The sequence below is a fragment of the Haliotis rubra genome, unplaced genomic scaffold (genome assembly GCF_003918875.1).
Source record: "Haliotis rubra isolate DU_JTF1 unplaced genomic scaffold, ASM391887v1 Scf214, whole genome shotgun sequence".
NCBI classification, from domain to species: domain Eukaryota; kingdom Metazoa; phylum Mollusca; class Gastropoda; order Lepetellida; family Haliotidae; genus Haliotis; species Haliotis rubra.
The window spans coordinates 1,291,694-1,316,190 of NW_025766159.1; positions in this window are offsets into that span (position 1 = coordinate 1,291,694).

Genomic DNA, 24,497 nt, shown 5'->3' on the forward strand with positions numbered 1-24,497 from the left:
CTTGACTCTGAAAAGGACAGTAAACATTGTTTGATTTACGGCACTTCAGAGAGACGTAGCCACTGTGAGGCTGCAGGCCACATCAATGTCAACTGCAGTGTGAGGCACACAGAATGTCATATGTGATTACTAGATTGCCCATAACCAATAGTCAGCACCATTACATTTCGGCAACAAACAGCTGCAGTCATTCACAGATCACATCACTTAACAGTTTGTCGGCATCATCCTCAATGTCAACAAGTTTCCAACATTCATACCAATGACTGCTTCAGTTTGGGATTGATGTAATGAGGGTTTCTCTAACTGCTGTGTCCTTGGCCGACCGTTATGGAGGAGGAAGCTTCAAGTAGTGGGGGGGGCTTCAGTTATCACCGTGTGCTATTAATTCACACAACTGACACTATCTGGTTTTCATGGAACTATACATGCCCACTTGTATTCAAATGTGCCATCTGTTGTTCAGTATCTTAACGTTGACTAAAAGCGTTTGGCAGCTTTTTGTGTGCACTGGCATTCTCTTGTACACATTGTTCTGTTTTCTATAGTCTTTTCTTTGCTAGATGTATAATGTCAGGGTTGTTCATTGATTCATAAATATACGTCAAGAAACAAATAAAGGAACACAGGAAGATTCAAGCGTTCCTTTATTGTTTTCCAGTTTTCATCACCACAGCGCTATTCAAACCTAGTGATGAAAACTAGAAAATTTTAAAGGAACACTTGAATTTTCCTGTGTTCCTTTATTTGTTTATCTACGTATAGATTCCCTGAAATATTCATAAACTTGACCCTTTTTTGTTCGCAATATATAAAATACAGGGATTGGTGGAAAATGCAAACTAAAGTGGTTTGGGCAGATCGGCAAATGTTATTGATTGTAAAGAATAATACACCAGCAAGTTCAGTTTGGTTCTCCACTACACGATGTTACACAAATGTCACCGATACAGGTCATTATTTGCATAACAACAACGTAAATGAAGAGATAAAACCAATCATTGTGTGCTCAGTCTTCATAAGAGAAAAACCGTGAAAATACTGATTGAGTGTGATGTTGAGATCTCTTCACAGCGAATGATGGATGTAGGTGTGATGTTGAGATCTCTTCATAGCGAATGATGGATGTAGGTGTGGTGTTGAGATCTCTTCACAGCAAATGATGGATGTAGGTGTGTTGTTGAGATCTCTTCACAGCGAATGATGGATGTAGGTGTGATGAGATCTCTTCACAGCGAATGATGGATGTAGGTGTGGTGTTGAGATCTCTTCACAGCGAATGATGGATGTAGGTGTGGTGTTAAGATCTCTTCACAGCGAATGATGGGTGTAGGTGTGTTGAGATCTCTTCACAGCGAATGATGGATGTAGGTGTGGTGTTGAGATCTCTTCACAGCGAATGATGGATGTAGCTGTGGTGTTGAGATCTCTTCACAGCAAATGATGGATGTAGGTGTGGTGTTGAGATCTCTTCACAGTGTATGATGGATGTAGGTGTGGTGTTGAGATCTCTTCACAGCGAATGATGGATGTAGGTGTGGTGTTGAGATCTCTTCACGTTGAATGATGGATGTAGGTGTGGTGTTGAGATCTCTTCACAGCCGAATGATGGATGTATGGGTGGTGTTGAGATCTCTTCACAGCTTAATGATGGATGTAGGTGTGTTGAGATCTCTCACAGCGATGGATGGATGTGTGTTGAATGATGGATGATGGAGGTGTGGTGTTGAGATCTCTTCACAGCGAATGATGGATGTAGGTGTGGTGTTGAGATCTCTTCACAGCAAATGATGGATGTAGGTGTGGTGTTGAGATCTCTCACGTTGAATGATGGATGTAGGTGTGTGGAGATCTCTTCACAGCAAATGATGGATGTAGGTGTTGAGATCTCTTCACAGTGAATGATGGATGTAGGTGTGGTGTTGAGATCTCTTCACAGATGGATGAATGATGGATGTAGGTGTGGTGTTGAGATCTCTTCACAGCTGAATGATGGATGTAGGTGTGGTGTTGAGATCTCTTCACAGCCAAATGATGGATGTAGGTGGTGGTGTTGAGATCTCTTCACAGATGTAATGATGGATGTAGGTGTGGTGTTGAGATCTCTTCACAGCGAATGATGGATGTAGGTGTGGTGTTGAGATCTCTTCACAGCGAATGATGGATGTAGGTGTGGTGTTGAGATCTCTTGTTAAATGATGGATGTAGGTGTGGTGTTTGAGATCTCTTCACAGCGAATGATGGATGTAGGTGTGGTGTTGAGATCTCTTCACAGTGCGAATGATGGATGTAGGTGTGGTGTTGAGATCTCTTCACAGTGAATGATGGATGTAGGTGTGGTGTTGAGATCTCTTCACAGCGAATGATGGATGTAGGTGTGGTGTTGAGATCTCTTCACAGAACGAATGATGGATGTAGGTGTGGTGTGTTGAGATCCTTCACAGCTTAATGATGGATGTAGGTGATGTAGGTGTTGAGAGATCTCTTCACATTAATGATGGATGTAGTGTGGTGTTGAGATCTCTTCACAGTGAATGATGGATGTAGGTGTGGTGTTGAGATCTCTTCACAGTGAATGATGGATGTAGGTGTGGTGTTGAGATCTCTTCACAGCAAATGATGGATGTAGGTGTGGTGTTGAGATCTCTTCACGAATGATGGATGTAGGTGTGGTGTTGAGATCTCTTCACAGCCGAATGATGGATGTAGGTGTGGTGTTGAGATCTCTTCACTGTTGAATGATGGATGTAGGTGTGGTGTTGAGATCTCTTCTGTGAAATGATGGATGTAGGTGTGGTGTTGAGATCTCTTCACAGTGAAATGAATGATGGATGTAGGTGTGGTGTTGAGATCTCTTTCACAGTGAATGATGGATGTAGGTGTGGTGTTGAGATCTCTTCACAGTGAATGATGGATGTAGGTGTGGTGTTGAGATCTCTTCACAGAATGAATGATGGATGTAGGTGTGGTGTTGAGATCTCTCACAGCGAATGATGGATGTAGGTGTGGTGTTGAGATCTCTTCACAGCGAATGATGGATGTAGGTGTGGTGTTGAGATCTCTTCACAGCTTAATGATGGATGTAGGTGTGGTGTTGAGATCTCTTTACAGATGGATGTAGGAATGATGGATGTAGGTGTGGTGTTGAGATCTCTTCACAGCGAATGATGGATGTAGGTGTGGTGTTGAGATCTCTTCACAGCGAATGATGGATGTAGGTGTGGTGTTGAGATCTCTTCACAGCGAATGATGGATGTAGGTGTGGTGTTGAGATCTCTTCATTGTTGAATGATGGATGTAGGTGTGGTGTTGAGATCTCTTCACAGCGAATGATGGATGTAGGTGTGGTGTTGAGATCTCTTCACAGCGAATGATGGATGTAGGTGTGGTGTTGAGATCTCTTCACAGCTGAATGATGGATGTAGGTGTGGTGTTGAGATCTCTTCACAGCTGAATGATGGATGTAGGTGTGGTGTTGAGATCTCTTCACAGAATGATGGAATGATGGATGTCAGGTGATGGATGTTGAGTAGGTGGTCTGAGATCTTTACAGCTTGAATGATGGATGTAGGTGTGGTGTTGAGATCTCTTCACAGCGAATGATGGATGTAGGTGTGGTGTTGAGATCTCTTCACAGTGAATGATGGATGTAGGTGTGGTGTTGAGATCTCTTCACAGCGAATGATGGATGTAGGTGTGGTGTTGAGATCTCTTCACAGTGAATGATGGATGTAGGTGTGGTGTTGAGATCTCTTCACAGCGAATGATGGATGTAGGTGTGGTGTTGAGATCTCTTCACAGCGAATGAATGATGGATGTAGGTGTGGTGTTGAGATCTCTTCACAGTGAATGATGGATGTAGGTGTGGTGTTGAGATCTCTTCACAGAAAATGATGGATGTAGGTGTGGTGTTGAGATCTCTCTTCACAGCAAATGATGGATGTAGGTGTGGTGTTGAGATCTCTTTACAGCAAATGATGGATGTAGGTGTGGTGTTGAGATCTCTTCACAGTGAATGATGGATGTAGGTGTGGTGTTGAGATCTCTTCACATGATGGATGTAGGTGGTGTTGAGATCTCTTCACAGCCGAATGATGGATGTAGGTGTGGTGTTGAGATCTCTTCACAGCGAATGATGGATGTAGGTGTGGTGTTGAGATCTCTTCACAGTGAATGATGGATGTAGGTGTGGTGTTGAGATCTCTTCACAGCGAATGATGGATGTAGGTGTGGTGTTGAGATCTCTTCACAGCAAATGATGGATGTAGGTGTGGTGTTGAGATCTCTTCTGTGAATGATGGATGTAGGTGTGGTGTTGAGATCTCTTTACAGCGAATGATGGATGTAGGTGTGGTGTTGAGATCTCTTCACAGCAAATGATGGATGTAGGTGTGGTGTTGAGATCTCTTCACAGCGAATGATGGATGTAGGTGTGGTGTTGAGATCTCTTCACAGTGAATGATGGATGTAGGTGTGGTGTTGAGATCTCTTTACAGCAAATGATGGATGTAGGTGTGGTGTTGAGATCTCTTCACAGTAGGTGTGGTGTTGAATGATGGATGTAGGTGTGGTGTTGAGATCTCTTCACAGTGAATGATGGATGTAGGTGTGGTGTTGAGATCTCTTCACAGTGAATGATGGATGTAGGTGTGGTGTTGAGATCTCTTCACAGCGAATGATGGATGTAGGTGTGGTGTTGAGATCTCTTCACAGAAAATGATGGATGTAGGTGTGGTGTTGAGATCTCTTCACAGCGAATGATGGATGTAGGTGTGGTGTTGAGATCTCTTCACTGAATGATGGAATGATGGATGTAGGTGTGGTGTTGAGATCTCTTCACAGCGAATGATGGATGTAGGTGTGGTGTTGAGATCTCTTTACAGCGAATGATGGATGTAGGTGTGGTGTTGAGATCTCTTCACAGCGAATGATGGATGTAGGTGTGGTGTTGAGATCTCTTCACATGAATGATGGATGTAGGTGTGGTGTTGAGATCTCTTTACAGCGAATGATGGATGTGGGTGTGGTGTTGAGATCTCTTCACAGTTGAATGATGGATGTAGGTGTGGTGTTGAGATCTCTTTACAGCGAATGATGGATGTAGGTGTGGTGTTGAGATCTCTTCACAGCGAATGATGGATGTAGGTGTGGTGTTGAGATCTCTTTACAGCGAATGATGGATGTAGGTGTGGTGTTGAGATCTCTTCACAGCGAATGATGGATGTAGGTGTGGTGTTGAGATCTCTTCACAGCGAATGATGGATGTAGGTGTGGTGTTGAGATCTCTTCACAGCTTAATGATGGATGTAGGTGAGTGGTGTTGAGATCTCTTCACAGCGAATGATGGATGTAGGTGTGGTGTTGAGATCTCTTCACAGTGAATGATGGATGTAGGTGTGGTGTTGAGATCTCTTCACAGTGAAATGATGGATGGATGGTGTGGTGTTGAGATCTCTTCACAGCGAATGATGGATGTAGGTGTGGTGTTGAGATCTCTTCACAGCGAATGATGGATGTAGGTGTGGTGTTGAGATCTCTTCACAGCGAATGATGGATGTAGGTGTGGTGTTGAGATCTCTTCACAGCGAATGATGGATGTAGGTGTGGTGTTGAGATCTCTTTACAGTGAATGATGGATGTAGGTGTGGTGTTGAGATCTCTTCACAGCGAATGATGGATGTAGGTGTGGTGTTGAGATCTCTTCACAGCGAATGATGGATGTAGGTGTGGTGTTGAGATCTCTTCACAGCGAATGATGGATGTAGGTGTGGTGTTGAGTGAATGATGGATGTAGGTGGTGTTGAGATCTCTCACAGTGAATGATGGATGTAGGTGTGGTGAGATCTCTTCACAGCGAATGATGGATGTAGGTGTGGTGTTGAGATCTCTTCACAGCAAATGATGGATGTAGGTGTGGTGTTGAGATCTCTTCACAGCGAATGATGGATGTAGGTGTGGTGTTGAGATCTCTTCACAGCGAATGATGGATGTAGGTGTGGTGTTGAGATCTCTTCACAGCGAATGATGGATGTAGGTGTGGTGTTGAGATCTCTTCACAGCTTGAATGATGGATGTAGGTGTGGTGTTGAGATCTCTTCACAGCCGAATGATGGATGTAGGTGTGGTGTTGAGATCTCTTCACAGCGAATGATGGATGTAGGTGTGGTGTTGAGATCTCTTCACAGCGAATGATGGATGTAGGTGTGGTGTTGAGATCTCTTCAGCATGATGAATGATGGATGTAGGTGTGGTGTTGAGATCTCTTCACAGTGAATGATGGATGTAGGTGTGGTGTTGAGATCTCTTCACAGCGAATGATGGATGTAGGTGTGGTGTTGAGATCTCTTCACAGTGAATGATGGATGTAGGTGTGGTGTTGAGATCTCTCTTCACAGCGAATGATGGATGTAGGTGTGGTGTTGAGATCTCTTCACAGCGAATGATGGATGTAGGTGTGGTGTTGAGATCTCTTTACAGCGAATGATGGATGTAGGTGTGGTGTTGAGATCTCTTCACAGCAAATGATGGATGTAGGTGTGGTGTTGAGATCTCTTTACAGCAAATGATGGATGTAGGTGTGGTGTTGAGATCTCTTCACAGCCGAATGATGGATGTAGGTGTGGTGTTGAGATCTCTTCACAGCGAATGATGGATGTAGGTGTGGTGTTGAGATCTCTTCACAGCGAATGATGGATGTAGGTGTGGTGTTGAGATCTCTTCACAGCGAATGATGGATGTAGGTGTGGTGTTGAGATCTCTTCACAGCGAATGATGGATGTAGGTGTGGTGTTGAGATCTCTTTACACAGCAAATGATGGATGTAGGTGTGGTGTTGAGATCTCTTCACAGTTGAATGATGGATGTAGGTGTGGTGTTGAGATCTCTTCACAGCGAATGATGGATGTAGGTGTGGTGTTGAGATCTCTTCACAGCGAATGATGGATGTGAATGATGAGATCTCTTTACAGTAATGATGGATGTGGTGTTGAGATCTCTTCACAGCTTGAATGATGGATGTAGGTGTGGTGTTGAGATCTCTTCACAGCGAATGATGGATGTAGGTGTGGTGTTGAGATCTCTTCACAGCCGAATGATGGATGTAGGTGTGGTGTTGAGATCTCTTCACAGCCATGGATGATGGATGTAGGTGTGGTGTTGTTGAGATCTCTTCACAGCGAATGATGGATGTAGGTGTGGTGTTGAGATCTCTTCACAGCGAATGATGGATGTAGGTGTGGTGTTGAGATCTCTTCACAGCTAATGATGGATGTAGGTGTGGTGTTGAGATCTCTTCACAGCGAATGATGGATGTAGGTGTGGTGTTGAGATCTCTTCACAGCGAATGATGGATGTAGGTGTGGTGTTGAGATCTCTTCACAGCTGAATGATGGATGTAGGTGTGGTGTTGAGATCTCTTTACAGCGAATGATGGATGTAGGTGTGGTGTTGAGATCTCTTCACAGTGAATGATGGATGTAGGTGTGGTGTTGAGATCTCTTCACAGCGAATGATGGATGTAGGTGTGGTGTTGAGATCTCTTCACAGCTTAATGATGGATGTAGGTGTGTGTTGAGATCTCTTCACAGCAAATGATGGATGGATGTGTGTGGTGTTGAGATCTCTTCACAGCAAATGATGGATGTAGGTGTGGTGTTGAGATCTCTTCACAGCAAATGATGGATGTAGGTGTGGTGTTGAGATCTCTTTACAGCAAATGATGGATGTAGGTGTGGTGTTGAGATCTCTTCACAGCGAATGATGGATGTAGGTGTGGTGTTGAGATCTCTTCACAGAATGAATGATGGATGTAGGTGTGGTGTTGAGATCTCTTCACAGCGAATGATGGATGTAGGTGTGGTGTTGAGATCTCTTCACAGCAAATGATGGATGTAGGTGTGGTGTTGAGATCTCTTCACAGCAAATGATGGATGTAGGTGTGGTGTTGAGATCTCTTCACAGCAAATGATGGATGTAGGTGTGGTGTTGAGATCTCTTCACAGCCGAATGATGGATGTAGGTGTGGTGTTGAGATCTCTTTACAGCAGAATGATGGATGTAGGTGTGGTGTTGAGATCTCTTTACAGCAAATGATGGATGTAGGTGTGGTGTTGAGATCTCTTCACAGCCGAATGATGGATGTAGGTGTGGTGTTGAGATCTCTTCACAGCCGAATGATGGATGTAGGGTGGTGTTGAGATCTCTTTACAGCAAATGATGGATGTAGGTGTGGTGTTGAGATCTCTTCACAGTGAATGATGGATGGAGGTGTGGGTGTGTTGAGATCTCTTCACAGCGAATGATGGATGTAGGTGTGGTGTTGAGAGATCTCTTCACTGAAATGATGGATGCTAATGATGGTGTGGTGTTGAGATCTCTTCACTTGAATGATGGATGTAGGTGTGGTGTTGAGATCTCTTCACAGTGAATGATGGATGTAGGTGTGGTGTTGAGATCTCTTTGTTGAATGATGGATGTAGGTGTGGTGTTGAGATCTCTTCACAGCAAATGATGGATGTAGGTGTGGTGTTGAGATCTCTTCACAGCGAATGATGGATGTAGGTGTGGTGTTGAGATCTCTTCACAGCAAATGATGGATGTAGGTGTGGTGTTGAGATCTCTTCACAGCGAATGATGGATGTAGGTGTGGTGTTGAGATCTCTTCACAGCGAATGATGGATGTAGGTGTGGTGTTGAGATCTCTTTACAGCAAATGATGGATGTGGAGGTGTGGTGTTGAGATCTCTTCACAGCAAATGATGGATGTAGGTGTGGTGTTGAGATCTCTTTACAGCAAATGATGGATGTAGGTGTGGTGTTGAGATCTCTTACACAGAATGATGGATGTAGGTGTGGTGTTGAGATCTCTTTCACAGCGAATGATGGATGTAGGTGTGGTGTTGAGATCTCTTCACAGCGAATGATGGATGTAGGTGTGGTGTTGAGATCTCTTCACAGCGAATGATGGATGTAGGTGTGGTGTTGAGATCTCTTCACATGGCCGAATGATGGATGTATGGGTGTAGGTGTGGTGTTGAGATCTCTTTACAGCGAATGATGGATGTAGGTGTGGTGTTGAGATCTCTTCACAGCGAATGATGGATGTAGGTGTGGTGTTGAGATCTCTTCACAGCGAATGATGGATGTAGGTGTGGTGTTGAGATCTCTTCACAGCGAATGATGGATGTAGGTGTGGTGTTGAGATCTCTTCACAGCGAATGATGGATGTAGGTGTGGTGTTGAGATCTCTTCACAGCGAATGATGGATGTAGGTGTGGTGTTGAGATCTCTTCACAGCTAATGATGGATGTAGGTGTGGTGTTGAGATCTCTTGTAGGTGTGGTGTTGAGATCTCTTTACAGCAATGATGGAGGTAGGTGTGGTGTTGAGATCTCTTCACAGTGAATGATGGATGTAGGTGTGGTGTTGAGATCTCTTCACAGCGAATGATGGATGTAGGTGTGGTGTTGAGATCTCTTCACAGCCGAATGATGGATGTAGGTGTGGTGTTGAGATCTCTTCACAGTTGAATGATGGATGTAGGTGTGGTGTTGAGATCTCTTCACATGATGAATGATGGATGGGTATGGTGTTGAGATCTCTTCACAGCGAATGATGGATGTAGGTGTGGTGTTGAGATCTCTTCACAGCGAATGATGGATGTAGGTGTGGTGTTGAGATCTCTTTACAGCAAATGATGGATGTAGGTGTGGTGTTGAGATCTCTTCACAGCAAATGATGGATGTAGGTGTGGTGTTGAGATCTCTTCACTAGAATGATGGATGTAGGTGTGGTGTTGAGATCTCTTCACAGTGAATGATGGATGTAGGTGTGGTGTTGAGATCTCTTCACAGCAAATGATGGATGTAGGTGTGGTGTTGAGATCTCTTCACAGCAAATGATGGATGTAGGTGTGGTGTTGAGATCTCTTCACAGCCAAATGATGGATGTAGGTGTGGTGTTGAGATCTCTTCACAGCGAATGATGGATGTAGTAGGTGTGGTGTTGAGATCTCTTCAGCGAATGATGGATGTAGGTGTGGTGTTGAGATCTCTTCACAGCTGAATGATGGATGTAGTGTGGTGTTGAGATCTCTTCACAGCTGAATGATGGATGTAGGTGTGGTGTTGAGATCTCTTCACAGCGAATGATGGATGTAGGTGTGGTGTTGAGATCTCTTCACAGCAAATGATGGATGTAGGTGTGGTGTTGAGATCTCTTCACAGCAAATGATGGATGTAGGTGTGGTGTTGAGATCTCTTCACAGGAAATGATGGATGTAGGTGTGGTGTTGAGATCTCTTCACAGCAAATGATGGATGTAGGTGTGGTGTTGAGATCTCTTTACAGCAAATGATGGATGTAGGTGTGGTGTTGAGATCTCTTCACAGTTGAATGATGGATGTAGGTGTGGTGTTGAGATCTCTTTACAGCGAATGATGGATGTAGGTGTGGTGTTGAGATCTCTTTACAGCTAAATGATGGATGTAGGTGTGGTGTTGAGATCTCTTTCACAGCGAATGATGGATGTAGGTGTGGTGTTGAGATCTCTTCACAGAATGATGAATGATGGATGTAGGTGTGGTGTTGAGATCTCTTCACAGGCAAATGATGGATGTAGGTGTGGTGTTGAGATCTCTTCACAGCAAATGATGGATGTAGGTGTGGTGTTGATCTCTTTAATGATGGATGTAGGTGTGGTGTTGAGATCTCTTCACAGCAAATGATGGATGTAGGTGTGGTGTTGAGATCTCTTCACAGCAAATGATGGATGTAGGTGTGGTGTTGAGATCTCTTCACAGCAAATGATGGATGTAGGTGTGGTGTTGAGATCTCTTCACAGCGAATGATGGATGTAGGTGTGGTGTTGAGATCTCTTCACAGCAAATGATGGATGTAGGTGTGGTGTTGAGATCTCTTCACAGCCGAATGATGGATGTAGGTGTGGTGTTGAGATCTCTTCACAGCGAATGATGGATGTAGGGTGTGGTGTTGAGATCTCTTCACAGCGAATGATGGATGTAGGTGTGGTGTTGAGATCTCTTCACAGCTAATGATGGATGTAGGTGTGGTGTTGAGATCTCTTCACAGTTGAATGATGGATGTAGGTGTGGTGTTGAGATCTCTTTCACAGTGAATGATGGATGTAGGTGTGGTGTTGAGATCTCTTCACAGCCGAATGATGGATGTAGGTGTGGTGTTGAGATCTCTTCACAGTGAATGATGGATGTAGGTGTGGTGTTGAGATCTCTTCACAGCCGAATGATGGATGTAGGTGTGGTGTTGAGATCTCTTCACAGCAAATGATGGATGTGTGTTGGTGTGGTGTTGAGATCTCTTCACAGCAAATGATGGATGTAGGTGTGGTGTTGAGATCTCTTCACAGCGAATGATGGATGTAGGTGTGGTGTTGAGATCTCTTTGTGAATGATGGATGTAGGTGTGGTGTTGAGATCTCTTCACAGCGAATGATGGATGTAGGTGTGGTGTTGAGATCTCTTCACAGTGAATGATGGATGTAGGTGTGGTGTTGAGATCTCTTCACAGCGAATGATGGATGTAGGTGTGGTGTTGAGATCTCTTCACAGTGAATGATGGATGTAGGTGTGGTGTTGAGATCTCTTCACAGTGAATGATGGATGTAGGTGTGGTGTTGAGATCTCTTCACAGCGAATGATGGAATGATGGATGTAGGTGTGGTGTTGAGATCTCTTCACAGCAAATGATGGATGTAGGTGTGGTGTTGAGATCTCTTCACAGCGAATGATGGATGTAGGTGTGGTGTTGAGATCTCTTCACAGTGAATGATGGATGTAGGTGTGGTGTTGAGATCTCTTTACAGCAAATGATGGATGTAGGTGTGGTGTTGAGATCTCTTCACAGTGAATGATTACAGCATGAATGATGGATGTAGGTGTGGTGTTGAGATCTCTTCACAGCGAATGATGGATGTAGGTGTGGTGTTGAGATCTCTTCACAGCGAATGATGGATGTAGGTGTGGTGTTGAGATCTCTTCACAGCAAATGATGGATGTAGGTGTGGTGTTGAGATCTCTTTACAGCGAATGATGGATGTAGGTGTGGTGTTGAGATCTCTTCACAGTTTGAATGATGGATGTAGGTGTGGTGTTGAGATCTCACAGCCGAATGATGGATGTAGGTGTGGTGTTGAGATCTCTTCACAGCCGAATGATGGATGTAGGTGTGGTGTTGAGATCTCTTCACAGCGAAATGATGGATGTAGGTGTGGTGTTGAGATCTCTTCACAGCCGAATGATGGATGTAGGTGTGGTGTTGAGATCTCTTCACAGCGAATGATGGATGTAGGTGTGGTGTTGAGATCTCTTTCACAGCGAATGATGGATGTAGGTGTGGTGTTGAGATCTCTTCACAGCTTGAATGATGGATGTAGGTGTGGTGTTGAGATCTCTTCACTTGAATGATGGAAGGTGTGGTGTTGAGATGTGAATGATGGATGTAGGTGTGGTGTTGAGATCTCTTCACAGCGAATGAGATGTGGTGTGGTGTTGAGATCTCTTCACAGCGAATGATGGATGTAGGTGTGGTGTTGAGATCTCTTCACAGTGAATGATGGATGTAGGTGTGGTGTTGAGATCTCTTCACAGCGAATGATGGAATGATGGATGTAGGTGTGGTGTTGAGATCTCTTCACTGTGTAATGATGGATGTAGGTGTGGTGTTGAGATCTCTTCACAGCGAATGATGGATGTAGGTGTGGTGTTGAGATCTCTTCACAGCAAATGATGGATGTAGGTGTGGTGTTGAGATCTCTTCACAGCAAATGATGGATGTAGGTGTGGTGTTGAGATCTCTTCACAGCCGAATGATGGATGTAGGTGTGGTGTTGAGATCTCTTCACTGTTTAATGATGGATGTAGGTGTGGTGTTGAGATCTCTTTACAGCAAATGATGGATGTAGGTGTGGTGTTGAGATCTCTTCACAGCAAATGATGGATGTAGGTGTGGTGTTGAGATCTTTCTTCACAGCGAATGATGGATGTAGGTGTGGTGTTGAGATCTCTTCACAGAATGATGGATGTAGGTGGTGTTGAATGATGGATGGATGTAGGTGTGGTGTTGAGATCTCTTCACAGTGAATGATGGATGTAGGTGTGGTGTTGAGATCTCTTCACAGCCGAATGATGGATGTAGGTGTGGTGTTGAGATCTCTTTACAGCGAATGATGGATGTAGGGTGGTGTTGAGATCTCTTCACAGCAAAATGATGGATGTAGGTGTGGTGTTGAGATCTCTTTCACATGAATGATGGATGTAGGTGTGGTGTTGAGATCTCTTTACAGTGAATGATGGATGTAGGTGTGGTGTTGAGATCTCTTCACAGTGAATGATGGATGTAGGTGTGGTGTTGAGATCTCTTCACAGCCGAATGATGGATGTAGGTGTGGTGTTGAGATCTCTTTACAGCCAATGATGGATGTAGGGTGGTGTTGAGATCTCTTTACAGCAAATGATGGATGTAGGTGTGGTGTTGAGATCTCTTTACAGCAAATGATGGATGTAGGTGTGGTGTTGAGATCTCTTCACAGCGAATGATGGATGTAGGTGTGGTGTTGAGATCTCTTCACAGATGGATGTGGTGTGCGTGGTGTTGAGAATGGATGGATGTAGGTGTGGTGTTGAGATCTCTTCAGCGAATGATGGATGTAGTGTGGTGTTGAGATCTCTTCACAGCAAATGATGGATGTAGGTGTGGTGTTGAGATCTCTTCACAGCAAATGATGGATGTAGGTGTGGTGTTGAGATCTCTTCACAGCGAATGATGGATGTAGGTGTGGTGTTGAGATCTCTTCACAGCAAATGATGGATGTAGGTGTGGTGTTGAGATCTCTTCACAGCAAATGATGGATGTAGGTGTGGTGTTGAGATCTCTTCACAGCAAATGATGGATGTAGGTGTGGTGTTGAGATCTCTTCACAGCGAATGATGGATGTAGGTGTGGTGTTGAGATCTCTTCACAGCAAATGATGGATGTAGGTGTGGTGTTGAGATCTCTTTACAGCGAATGATGGATGTAGGTGTGGTGTTGAGATCTCTTTACAGCGAATGATGGATGTAGGTGTGGTGTTGAGATCTCTACAGCAAAATGATGGATGTAGGTGTGGTGTTGAGATCTCTTCACAGCTTGAATGATGGATGTAGGTGTGTTGAGATCTCTTTACAGTGAATGATGGATGTAGGTGTGGTGTTGAGATCTCTTCACAGCGAATGATGGATGTAGGTGTGGTGTTGAGATCTCTTCACAGCGAATGATGGATGTAGGTGTGGTGTTGAGATCTCTTCACAGCGAATGATGGATGTAGGTGTGGTGTTGAGATCTCTTCACAGCGAATGATGGATGTAGGTGTGGTGTTGAGATCTCTTCACAGAGAATGATGGATGTAAGTGTGGTGTTGAGATCTCTTTACAGCAAATGATGGATGTAGGTGTGGTGTTGAGATCTCTTCACAGCGAATGATGGATGTAGGTGTGGTGTTGAGATCTCTTCACAGCGAATGATGGATGTAGGTGTGGTGTTGAGATCTCTTTACAGGGAATGATGGATGTAGGTGTGGTGTTGAGATCTCTTTACAGCAAATGATGGATGTAGGTGTGGTGTTGAGATCTCTTCACAGCGAATGATGGATGTAGGTGTGGTGTTGAGATCTCTTCACAGTGAATGATGGATGTAGGTGTGGTGTTGAGATCTCTTCACAGTTTGAATGATGGATGTAGGTGTGGTGTTGAGATCTCTTCACAGCAAATGATGGATGTAGGTGTGGTGTTGAGATCTCTTTACAGCAAATGATGGAGGTAGGTGTGGTGTTGAGATCTCTTCACAGCGAATGATGGATGTAGGTGTGGTGTTGAGATCTCTTTACAGGGAATGATGGATGTAGGTGTGGTGTTGAGATCTCTTTACAGCAAATGATGGATGTAGGTGTGGTGTTGAGATCTCTTCACAGCGAATGATGGATGTAGGTGTGGTGTTGAGATCTCTTCACAGCGAATGATGGATGTAGTGTGGTGTTGAGATCTCTTTACAGCAAATGATGGATGTAGGTGTGGTGTTGAGATCTCTTCACAGCGAATGATGGATGTAGGTGTGGTGTTGAGATCTCTTTACAGCGAATGATGGATGTAGGTGTGGTGTTGAGATCTCTTTACAGCAAATGATGGATGTAGGTGTGGTGTTGAGATCTCTTCACAGCAAATGATGGATGTGGGTGTGGTGTTGAGATCTCTTCACAGCAAATGATGGATGTAGGTGTGGTGTTGAGATCTCTTCACAGCGAATGATGGATGTAGGTGTGGTGTTGAGATCTCTTCACAGCGAATGATGGATGTAGGTGTGGTGTTGAGATCTCTTCACAGCGAATGATGGATGTAGGTGTGGTGTTGAGATCTCTTCACAGCCGAATGATGGATGTAGGTGTGGTGTTGAGATCTCTTCACAGCGAATGATGGATGTAGGTGTGGTGTTGAGATCTCTTCACAGCGAATGATGGATGTAGGTGTGGTGTTGAGATCTCTTCACAGCAAATGATGGATGTAGGTGTGGTGTTGAGATCTCTTCACAGCAAATGATGGATGTAGGTGTGGTGTTGAGATCTCTTTACAGCAAATGATGGAGGTAGGTGTGGTGTTGAGATCTCTTCACAGCGAATGATGGATGTAGGTGTGGTGTTGAGATCTCTTCACAGCGAATGATGGATGTAGGGTGGTGTTGAGATCTCTTTACAGCAAATGATGGATGTAGGTGTGGTGTTGAGATCTCTTCACAGCGAATGATGGATGTAGGTGTGGTGTTGAGATCTCTTTACAGCTGAATGATGGATGTAGGTGTGGTGTTGAGATCTCTTCACAGCGAATGATGGATGTAGGTGTGGTGTTGAGATCTCTTTCACAGCGAATGATGGATGTAGGTGTGGTGTTGAGATCTCTTCACAGCTGAATGATGGATGTAGGTGTGGTGTTGAGATCTCTTCACAGCGAATGATGGATGTAGGTGTGGTGTTGAGATCTCTTTACAGCGAATGATGGATGTAGGTGTGGTGTTGAGATCTCTTCACAGCGAATGATGGATGTAGGTGTGGTGTTGAGATCTCTTTACAGCGAATGATGGAGGTAGGTGTGGTGTTGAGATCTCTTCACAGCGAATGATGGATGTAGGTGTGGTGTTGAGATCTCTTCACACGAATGATGGAAATGATGAGATGTAGGTGTGGTGTTGAGATCTCTTCACAGCGAATGATGGAGGTAGGTGTGGTGTTGAGATCTCTTCACAGCGAATGATGGATGTAGGTGTGGTGTTGAGATCTCTTCACAGCGAATGATGGATGTAGGTGTGGTGTTGAGATCTCTTCACAGCGAATGATGGATGTAAGTGTGGTGTTGAGATCTCTTTACAGCAAATGATGGAGGTAGGTGTGGTGTTGAGATCTCTTCACAGCGAATGATGGAGGTAGGTGTGGTGTTGAGATCTCTTCACAGCGAATGATGGATGTAGGTGTGGTGTTGAGATCTCTTTACAGGGAATGATGGATGTAGGTGTGGTGTTGAGATCTCTTTACAGCAAATGATGGAGGTAGGTGTGGTGTTGAGATCTGTTCACAGCGAATGATGGATGTAGGTGTGGTGTTGAGATCTCTTCACAGCGAATGATGGATGTAGGTGTGTTGAGATCTCTTTACAGCAAATGATGGATGTGGGTGTGTTGAGATCTCTTTACAGCAAATGATGGATTTGGGTGTGGTGTTGAGATCTCTTCACAGCGAATGATGGATGTAGGTGTGGTGTTGAGATCTCTTCACAGCGAATGATGGATGTAGGTGTGGTGTTGAGATCTCTTCACAGCGAATGATGGCGGTAGGTGTGGTGTTGAGATCTCTTCACAGCAAATGATGGATGTAGGTGTGGTGTTGAGATCTCTTCACAGCGAATGATGGATGTAGGTGTGGTGTTGAGATCTCTTCACAGCGAATGATGGATGTAGGTGTGGTGTTGAGATCTCTTCACAGCAAATGATGGATGTAGGTGTGGTGTTGAGATCTCTTCACAGCGAATGATGGATGTAGGTGTGGTGTTGAGATCTCTTCACAGCGAATGATGGATGTAAGTGTGGTGTTGAGATCTCTTCACAGCGAATGATGGCGGTAGGTGTGGTGTTGAGATCTCTTCACAGCAAATGATGGATGTAGGTGTGGTGTTGAGATCTCTTCACAGCAAATGATGGATGTAGGTGTGGTGTTGAGATCTCTTTACAGCAAATGATGGAGGTAGGTGTGGTGTTGAGATCTCTTCACAGCGAATAATGGATGTAGGTGTGGTGTTGAGATCTCTTCACAGCGAATGATGGATGTAGGTGTGTTGAGATCTCTTTACAGCAAATGATGGATGTGGTGTGGTGTTGAGATCTCTTCACAGCGAATGATGGATGTAGGTGTGGTGTTGAGATCTCTTTACAGCGAATGATGGATGTAGGTGTGGTGTTGAGATCTCTTCACAGCAAATGATGGATGTGGGTGTGGTGTTGAGATCTCTTTACAGCGAATGATGGATGTAGGTGTGGTGTTGAGATCTCTTTACAGCGAATGATGGATGTGGGTGTGGTGTTGAGATCTCTTCACAGCGAATGATGGATGTAGTGTGTGTGAGTGTTGAGATCTCTTGTTGAGATCTCAGCGAATGATGGATGTAGGTGTGGTGTTGAGATCTCTTCACAGCGAATGATGGATGTAGGTGTGGTGTTGAGATCTCTTCACAGTGAATGATGGATGTAGGTGTGGTGTTGAGATCTCTTCACAGCGAATGATGGATGTAGGTGTGGTGTTGAGATCTCTTCACAGCGAATGATGGATGTAGGTGTGGTGTTGAGATCTCTTCACAGTGAATGATGGATGTAGGTGTGGTGTTGAGATCTCTTCACAGCAAATGATGGATGTAGGTGTGGTGTTGAGATCTCTTCACAGCAAATGATGGATGTAGGTGTGGTGTTGAGATCTCTTCACAGCGAATGATGGAGGTAGGTGTGGTGTTGAGATCTCTTCACAGCGAATGATGGATGTAGGTGTGGTGTTGAGATCTCTTTACAGGGAATGATGGATGTAGGTGTGGTGTTGAGATCTCTTTACAGCAAATGATGGAGGTAGGTGTGGTGTTGAGATCTCTTCACAGCGAATGATGGATGTAGGTGTGGTGTTGAGATCTCTTCACAGCGAATGATGGATGTAGGTGTGTTGAGATCTCTTTACAGCAAATGATGGATGTGGGTGTGTTGAGATCTCTTTACAGCAAATGATGGATGTAGGTGTGGTGTTGAGATCTCTTCACAGCGAATGATGGATGTAGGTGTGGTGTTGAGATCTCTTCACAGCGAATGATGGATGTAGGTGTGGTGTTGAGATCTCTTCACAGCGAATGATGGATGTAGGTGTGGTGTTGAGATCTCTTCACAGCAAATGATGGATGTAGGTGTGGTGTTGAGATCTCTCACAGCAAAGTGAATGATGGATGTAGGTGTGGTGTTGAGATCTCTTCACAGCGAATGATGGATGTAGGTGTGGTGTTGAGATCTCTTCACAGCAAATGATGGATGTAGGTGTGGTGTTGAGATCTCTTCACAGCGAATGATGGATGTAGGTGTGGTGTTGAGATCTCTTCACAGTGAATGATGGATGTAGGTGTGGTGTTGAGATCTCTTCACAGTGAATGATGGATGTAGGTGTGGTGTTGAGATCTCTTCACAGCAAATGATGGATGTAGGTGTGGTGTTGAGATCTCTTCACAGCAAATGATGGATGTAGGTGTGGTGTTGAGATCTCTTTACAGCAAATGATGGATGTAGGTGTGGTGTTGAGATCTCTTCACAGCGAATGATGGATGTAGGTGTGGTGTTGAGATCTCTTCACAGCGAATGATGGATGTAGGTGTGTTGAGATCTCTTTACAGCAAATGATGGATGTAGGTGTGGTGTTGAGATCTCTTCACAGCGAATGATGGATGTAGGTGTGGTGTTGAGATCTCTTCACAGCGAATGATGGATGTAGGTGTGGTGTTGAGATCTCTTCACAGCGAATGATGGATGTAGGTGAATGTGATGGATGTGGTGTAGGTGTGGATGAGATCTCTTCACAGAATGATGGATGTAGGTGTGGTGTTGAGATCTCTTTACAGCGAATGATGGATGTAGGTGTGGTGTTGAGATCTCTTCACAGCGAATGATGGATGTAGGTGTGGTGTTGAGATCTCTTCACAGCGAATGATGGATGTAGGTGTGGTGTTGAGATCTCTTTACAGCAAATGATGGATGTAGGTGTGGTGTTGAGATCTCTTCACAGCGAATGATGGATGTAGGTGTGGTGTTGAGATCTCTTCACAGCGAATGATGGATGTAGGTGTGGTGTTGAGATCTCTTCACAGCGAATGATGGATGTAGGTGTGGTGTTGAGATCTCTTCACAGCGAATGATGGATGTAGGTGTGGTGTTGAGATCTCTTCACAGCAAATGATGGATGTAGGTGTGGTGTTGAGATCTCTTCACAGCGAATGATGGATGTAGGTGTGGTGTTGAGATCTCTTCACAGTGAATGATGGATGTAGGTGTGGTGTTGAGATCTCTTTACAGCGAATGATGGATGTAGGTGTGGTGTTGAGATCTCTTCACAGCAAATGATGGATGTAGGTGTGGTGTTGAGATCTCTTCACAGCAAATGATGGATGTAGGTGTGGTGTTGAGATCTCTTTACAGTGAATGATGGATGTAGGTGTGGTGTTGAGATCTCTTCACAGTGAATGATGGATGTAGGTGTGGTGTTGAGATCTCTTCACAGTGAATGATGGATGTAGGTGTGGTGTTGAGATCTCTTCACAGCGAATGATGGATGTAGGTGTGGTGTTGAGATCTCTTCACAGCGAATGATGGATGTAGGTGTGGTGTTGAGATCTCTTTACAGCGAATGATGGATGTAGGTGTGGTGTTGAGATCTCTTTACAGCAAATGATGGATGTAGGTGTGGTGTTGAGATCTCTTCACAGCGAATGATGGATGTAGGTGTGGTGTTGAGATCTCTTCACAGCGAATGATGGATGTAGGGTGGTGTTGAGATCTCTTTACAGCAAATGATGGATGTGGGTGTGTTGAGATCTCTTTACAGCAAATGATGGATGTAGGTGTGGTGTTGAGATCTCTTCACAGCGAATGATGGATGTAGGTGTGGTGTTGAGATCTCTTCACAGCGAATGATGGATGTAGGTGTGGTGTTGAGATCTCTTCACAGTGAATGATGGATGTAGGTGTGGTGTTGAGATCTCTTCACAGCAAATGATGGATGTAGGTGTGGTGTTGAGATCTCTTCACAGCGAATGATGGATGTAGGTGTGGTGTTGAGATCTCTTCACAGCGAATGATGGATGTAGGTGTGGTGTTGAGATCTCTTCACAGCAAATGATGGATGTAGGTGTGGTGTTGAGATCTCTTCACAGCGAATGATGGATGTAGGTGTGGTGTTGAGATCTCTTCACAGTGAATGATGGATGTAGGTGTGGTGTTGAGATCTCTTCACATGAATGATGGATGTAGTGTGGTGTTGAGATCTCTTCACAGCAAATGATGGATGTAGGTGTGGTGTTGAGATCTCTTTACAGCAAATGATGGATGTAGGTGTGGTGTTGAGATCTCTTTACAGCGAATGATGGATGTAGGTGTGGTGTTGAGATCTCTTCACAGTAGGTGTGGTGTTGAATGATGGATGTAGGTGTGGTGTTGAGATCTCTTCACAGCGAATGATGGATGTGGTGTGGTGTTGAGATCTCTTCACAGCAAATGATGGATGTAGTGGTGGTGTTGGAATGATTGAGATAGGTGTGGTGTTGAGATCTCTCTCACAGCGAATGATGGATGTAGGTGTGGTGTTGAGATCTCTTCACAGCGAATGATGGATGTAGGTGTGGTGTTGAGATCTCTTCACAGCGAATGATGGATGTAGGGTGGTGTTGGATGCTAAATGATGGATGTAGGTGGTGTTGAGATCTCTTCACAGCGAATGATGGATGTAGGTGTGTGTGTTGAGATCTCTTCACAGCAGCAATGATGGATGTAGGTGTGGTGTTGAGATGAATGATGGATGTAGGTGTGGTGTTGAGATCTCTTCACAGCGAATGATGGATGTAGGTGTGGTGTTGAGATCTCTTCACAGCGAATGATGGATGTAGGTGTGGTGTTGAGATCTCTTCACAGCGAATGATGGATGTAGGTGTGGTGTTGAGATCTCTCTTTACAGCAAATGAAATGATGGATGGTGGTGTGTGTGGTGTTGAGATCTCTTCACAGTGAATGATGGATGTAGGTGTGGTGTTGAGATCTCTTCACAGTGAATGATGGATGTAGGTGTGGTGTTGAGATCTCTTCACACAGATGGAATGATGGATGTAGGTGTGGTGTTGAGATCTCTTCACAGCGAATGATGGATGTAGGTGTGGTGTTGAGATCTCTTCTACAGGAAAATGATGGATGTAGGTGTGGTGTTGAGATCTCTTCACAGCGAATGATGGATGTAGGTGTGGTGTTGAGATCTCTTCACAGTGTAATGATGGATGTAGGTGTGGTGTTGAGATCTCTCTACAGTGAATGATGGATGTAGGTGTGGTGTTGAGATCTCTTTACAGCCAGGAGAATGATGGATGTAGGTGTGGTGTTGAGATCTCTTCACAGTGAATGATGGATGTAGGTGTGGTGTTGAGATCTCTTCACAGCGAATGATGGATGTAGGTGTGGTGTTGAGATCTCTTCACAGCGAATGATGGATGTAGGTGTGGTGTTGAGATCTCTTTACAGCAAATGATGGATGTAGGTGTGGTGTTGAGATCTCTTCACAGCGAATGATGGATGTAGGTGTGGTGTTGAGATCTCTTCACAGTGAATGATGGATGTAGGTGTGGTGTTGAGATCTCTTCACAGCGAATGATGGATGTAGGTGTGGTGTTGAGATCTCTTCACAGCGAATGATGGATGTAGGTGTGGTGTTGAGATCTCTTTACAGCGAATGATGGATGTAGGTGTGGTGTTGAGATCTCTTCACAGCGAATGATGGATGTAGGTGTGGTGTTGAGATCTCTTCACAGCGAATGATGGATGTAGGTGTGGTGTTGAGATCTCTTCACAGCGAATGATGGATGTAGGTGTGGTGTTGAGATCTCTCACAGCGAATGATGGATGTAGGTGTGGTGTTGAGATCTCTTTGTTGATGTAGGTGTGGTGTTGAGATCTCTTCACAGCAAATGATGGATGTAGGTGTGGTGTTGAGATCTCTTCACAGCGAATGATGGATGTAGGTGTGGTGTTGAGATCTCTTCACAGCGAATGAATGATGGATGTAGGTGTGGTGTTGAGATCTCTTCACAGCAAATGATGGATGTAGGTGTGGTGTTGAGATCTCTTCACAGCAAATGATGGATGTAGGTGTGGTGTTGAGATCTCTTCACAGCCGAATGATGGATGTAGGTGTGGTGTTGAGATCTCTTTACAGCGAATGATGGATGTAGGTGTGGTGTTGAGATCTCTTCACAGCAAATGATGGATGTGGGTGTGGTGTTGAGATCTCTTTACAGTGAAATGGATGGATGTAGGTGTGGTGTTGAGATCTCTTCACAGCCGAATGATGGATGTGGGTGTGGTGTTGAGATCTCTTCACTGTGAATGATGGATGTAGGTGTGGTGTTGAGATCTCTTCACAGAGAATGATGGATGTAGGTGTGGTGTTGAGATCTCTTCACAGCCGAATGATGGATGTAGGTGTGGTGTTGAGATCTTGAGATCTCTTCACAGAATGATGGATGTAGGTGTGGTGTTGAGATCTCTTCACAGCAAATGATGGATGTAGGTGTGGTGTTGAGATCTCTTTGTGAGAATGAAATGATGGATGTAGGTGTGGTGTTGAGATCTCTTCACAGCGAATGATGGATGTAGGTGTGGTGTTGAGATCTCTTCACATGATGAATGATGGATGTAGGTGTGGTGTTGAGATCTCTTCACAGCAGAATGATGGATGTAGGTGTGGTGTTGAGATCTCTTCTGCGAATGATGGATGTAGGTGTGGTGTTGAGATCTCTTCACAGCGAATGATGGATGTAGGTGTGGTGTTGAGATCTCTTCACAGCGAATGATGGATGTAGGTGTGGTGTTGAGATCTCTTCACAGCGAATGATGGTAGGTGTGGTGTTGAGATCTCTTCACAGCCGAATGATGGATGTAGGTGTGGTGTTGAGATCTCTTCACAGCGAATGATGGATGTAGGTGTGGTGTTGAGATCTCTTCACAGAATGATGGATGTAGGTGTGGTGTTGAGATCTCTTCACAGTGGAATGATGGATGTAGGTGTGGTGTTGAGATCTCTTCACAGCGAATGATGGATGTAAGTGTGGTGTTGAGATCTCTTCACAGCGAATGATGGCGGTAGGTGTGGTGTTGAGATCTCTTCACAGCCGAATGATGAATGATGTAGGTGTTGGTGTTGAGATCTCTTTACAGCAAATGATGGAGGTAGGTGTGGTGTTGAGATCTCTTCACAGCGAATGATGGATGTAGGTGTGGTGTTGAGATCTCTTTACAGCAAATGATGGAGGTAGGTGTGGTGTTGAGATCTCTTCAGCAACGAATGATGGATGTAGGTGTGGTGTTGAGATCTCTTCACAGCAAATGATGGATGTAGGTAGGTGTTGAGATCTCTTTACAGCAAATGATGGTGAGATCTCTAGATCTCTTCACAGCGAATGATGGATGTAGGTGTGGTGTTGAGATCTCTTCACAGCGAATGATGGATGTAGGTGTGGTGTTGAGATCTCTTCACAGCGAATGATGGATGTAGGTGTGTTGAGATCTCTTTACAGCAAATGATGGATGTGGGTGTGTTGAGATCTCTTTACAGCAAATGATGGATGTTGGTGTGGTGTTGAGATCTCTTTACAGCTAATGATGGATGTAGGTGTGTTGAGATCTCTTCACAGTGAATGATGGATGTAGGTGTGGTGTTGAGATCTCTTTACAGCGAATGATGGATGTAGGTGTGGTGTTGAGATCTCTTCACAGCGAATGATGGATGTGGGTGTGGTGTTGAGATCTCTTCACAGTGAATGATGGATGTAGGTGTGGTGTTGAGATCTCTTCACAGCGAATAATGGATGTAGGTGTGGTGTTGAGATCTCTTCACAGCGAATGATAGAGGTAGGTGTGGTGTTGAGATCTCTTCACAGCACCGAATGATGGATGTAGTGTGGTGTTGAGATCTCTTTACAGCGAATGATAGAGGTAGGTGTGGTGTTGAGATCTCTTCACAGCGAATGATGGATGTAGGTGTGGTGTTGAGATCTCTTCACAGCGAATAATGGATTTAGGTGTGGTGTTGAGATCTCTTCACAGCAAATGATGGATGTAGTGTTGAGATCTCTTCACAGCGAATGATGGATGTAGGTGTGGTGTTGAGATCTC